Source organism: Agelaius tricolor, unplaced genomic scaffold (assembly GCF_023055355.1).
Source record: "Agelaius tricolor isolate 1412-34295 unplaced genomic scaffold, bAgeTri1.0.p SCAF_32, whole genome shotgun sequence".
Taxonomy (NCBI): domain Eukaryota; kingdom Metazoa; phylum Chordata; class Aves; order Passeriformes; family Icteridae; genus Agelaius; species Agelaius tricolor.
The window spans coordinates 4,885,158-4,889,322 of record NW_027269292.1 but is presented as its reverse complement, the minus strand read 5'-3'; positions in this window follow the sequence as shown (position 1 = coordinate 4,889,322).

Here is a 4,165-nt window from a genome sequence, read left to right as displayed (position 1 = left end):
TTCCCCATTTCCCTGGGAGCTGATCCAGAGGTGGCTGCAGCCCTGACAAGAGGGTGTTGAGCAGTGCAAAGGGCTTTTTGCAGGCACCACAGATATCCTCGGGCCTTGGATTTCATCCTTGCATCCCAGCAAGGGATCCCCATTATTTCTGGGGAATAAATGTCACCCAGAAGTGTCTGAAGATCTGATTTTTTCCCTCAGAAGCCAGTGCTGCTGAGCTGCCCTCAGTGCAGGTTATTTTAAATTCCCGCTTTGCTCTGTGTTGGCTGCACAAAGAGCAGCTCAGCTTCTGTCCCTGTTCCCTGAGGGGTGAGAGGGTCCCAGAGAGCTGGGGGAGGATTTCACCAGGTCCCAGTGAGCACAGAGATGGGGTCAGTGTGAAAAGCTTCCCCTTGCACAGGCCTTTCCAGGTGTTCCTGCCTCAGGTGGGCAAAACTCATCCCTGGGAATGCTCTGCCACGATTCCTTTAAAAACAAGATGCAGACACTGATTTTCCCCCAGGTTTATCAATAAATTCTTAATTAGGGCTGTGTCAAACTAATTCTGGGCTTGGTGCCTGTGTCCTCCTGGCCATGGAGCTTTGGTCCTTTTTCTGCTAATAAATAAATAAATGCCAGCACAGAGCAGCCAAGGGGTTGGTGAAATAACTTCCACACTCCCACTCCCCTGCAATCTCCAAAGGAGCTGACAGTCAGTCTCCTTCAGTCTCTAAAGCTTTTTTAAGTTGGCAGTTTGGGCACAAATCTGCAATTTCCAGGCCTGTTCTCTTCAGAGTCGCTGGCTCTTCCTTCCCCAGCAAGCAGAAAAACAAATGGACGGTAGACTAATGACTGTCATCTGCATAAATTTGCATCACAGACCCCTTGAATAGAGCCCCATCTCCTCTGGGTCAGATTTGCACCTGAGTTGGAACAATGAGGATTCAGAGGCTTCCTTTACCTGCCTCGCTGGTGTCACAGCTCTGCAGAGCCAAAAGGGTTCCAAAACTTGGAAAAAATCCCCTGCCAGTTTAATTTAACATTATAACGAGCTGGATTAGTGGTGAAACCAGCAGATCTCATGATGCCTTGAGAAGGCTGAGCTGGAGCAGAGGCTGGGCAGAGTTCCAGAATAAAGCAGGGATTTATTCAAAGCATCTCCTCCATGGATCCACCTTGGGCAGCACCAGAGCCCAGCCAGGGCTGCACCCAAGATGAACCAAAATGGTCCCAAAATGAGCCCAAGATGGACCCAAAATGTCCCAAAATGAACCCAAGATGAACCAAAATGGTCCCAAAATGAGCCCAAGATGAACCAAAATGGTCCCAAAAGGAACACAAAATGAACCAAAATGGTCACAAAATGAAACCAAAATGGTCCCAAAATGAACCCAAGATGAACCAAAATGGTCCCAAAATGCCCGGCCGGGCACGGGGTCTCTCCCTGGGATCAGTTCTGCTCCATTTGCATCTTGCAGTTCATTGTCCCATTCCAGCTTTAGCCCCTGCAGTCCCATCCTTGTTTTTCTCTCTCCAGCCCACGGGGTTTGTGCTCCTGGGCTGAGATTTGGATCATTTGTCCTTGGTGCCCAGCTGGAGCAGGAATTGTTTTGTGTCCCTGCTCTGTGCACAGAGCTCAGCATCCCCTGATGTGAGCCCAGAGCCACACACTAAAGCAGCACAGAACCTCAAAAATAGAAAAGCTCAAACCTGAAACATCATTTACATGGAGTCAGGGTGACATCACATCCAAAAATGTCTCCTTGCACTTCCTGTAAGCTCAGCTCCATCTCCTGCACCAGGGGAGAGCCACATCCCTGGACTCCATCAATTCCTTCTCTTCCAGGCCTGCTTTGTATCCCTCCTGCATTCACCCCCTGCCTCTTTCATCAGGAAACTGTTCTCAGCTCCCCTCTTCAGATGGACACAGAGATAACACAAACAGCTCAGAAATCCCTCCTGCCAGTGGAACCAGTTCCTGGAACCCAGACAAAACCAAAACCGGGCAAAGTTCAGAGCTCATGGGTGGTGGCTGGAGGCAGCGCTGCCTGCGGAGGGAGGGAGGTGAGGAGCTGCTCCTCAGGTCACAGCAGGGTCACAGCTGCAGCTTTCTGCATCTCCAGCCCGAATTCCCAGGGCAGATGGATGGGGATAAGGATCTAGCAGCATTCAGCACATTCCAGAGCTGTATCAAAGGGAGATTGCCCAGCAGAGATCCAACTGCAGCTCCCTTGGGCACTGATTTAGGTTTTTCTCAGTCCTCCCTCCTCAGCATTATGAGGTTGGGGCTCCAGACTCCTCAAAAGATTTGCAGCTTGAAGAATCTTTAGCAAAGGGGTTTATTCTCTTTATTGGTTGCCCTGGCACCAAGAAATCACCAAAACCACGCCCAGCACGATGCTCTTGCTTTACCTCTGGCATTTCCATCCCTCATGGGACTCCTGGAGAGGGAGAGAAGCTGAACAGCACCACAAGGAGAGGGAAATCTCCAATCTCCAGCTGCAGCTTCCATCCCAATCCCAGCCCAGCCCTCGAGTGTGACAGGCTTTTTTCTGCTAAGGGTGAATTAAAGCCAAGGGCCCTCATTTCTCAGCAAACACAGTTGCTAGAAGAGCTTCAAAGCCGTCAATAAATGCACTTCAATTAAGTGCTGCACTGAGGTCGGATTTCTTGTTTTTCCTGTTTCACCAGCAAGTTTCGAGACAGCCCCATAATGAACCCTGGGAGCACAGCTCGTTACAGCATCAGAAAAGTTGCAAAATTGCAGCCAACTTCGGGTTGTTATGTTCTCTGGTGTTGTTGGGTTCCCAGGATGAGGTCAGAGATGAGAATCTGACTCCAAGTTTTCAGAAGGCTGATATATTATTATATTATATTATATATTATATATTATATATTATATATTATATATTATATATTATATATTATATATTATATATTATATATTATATATTATATATTATATATTATATCATATTGTGTTGTATTGTATTATATTAGATTGTATTATATTATATTGTGTTATATTATATTATATTACATTACATTACATTATATTATATTCTAAAACTATACTAAACTATAGAGAAAGGAGACATCTGAAGGCTAGAAAAGAAGAAAATAAAAACCCATGACAGACTCAGAGAGTCTGACACAGCTGGGCTGGGATTGGTCATTAATTAAAAATAATTCACATAGAACTAGTTAAAGCTGCACCTGTTGGTCAGCAACCTCCAGACCACATTCCAAGCCATCAGATAATTCTTGTTTACATTTCTTTTCTGAGGCTTCTCAGCTCCTCAGGAGAAAAATCCTGGCAAAGGGATTTTTCAGAAAATATCATGGTGACAATGTTCTGGTGGCTACACTCCGTAAAGGAAAAAAAAAATCAGAGAGGAAGGAACATGTCTCAAAATGTAGGAATTTCACCCCAAATGCCTTGGTGCCAGTGACAGGATTCCCATGGTTTCAGAGGGCTGTGGATCAATATTAAAGTGTGGGAAATTAAATGACTCAAACTGCTGTCTGCAAATAGATGACAGTGGAAAAGAGGTGAAACAAATCTTCCTTTGTGAGGAAGGCACCTGGCAGAGTCGAGACCTCCCTGAAGAAACAGAGATAAACAAACTAGAAAAATCCCCAGAGAGAAAAAAAAACAAGAAAAAGAAGAGAAAGAAAACCCTCAAAAATCCCTAGAGACTCATAAAACGAAAACCAAAACTGGTGACTACAAGTCAGTCACAGAGGGACTGGAGAAGAGAAACCAACACCAAAAGTCGAATACACTTCAGAGTTAATCAAATATAGTTATAAGAAATGCAATATCCAGACCACAAAGAGACACCTTAGATCTCAGTGATCAAGAATATCCCATGACTGTCCCAAAAGACCAACTAAAAAATCTTTTGCACTAAGTACACAAACAATTCCCAAATACAGAGCCAAGGACTCTTTTCAATCCCTTTCTCTGAGCCTCTGTGAATCTAAGAAATTTTTTATATATATATATATATATATATATAAAATTTATATATTTTTAAATATATTTATATAAATAAATATATATATTATATATAATATATATTTCTAACATATAATATAGATAATATAACCAGATATTATATATATTATATATTTATAATATATTATATATATTTAGTTTTATATATATATTTATTTATTTATA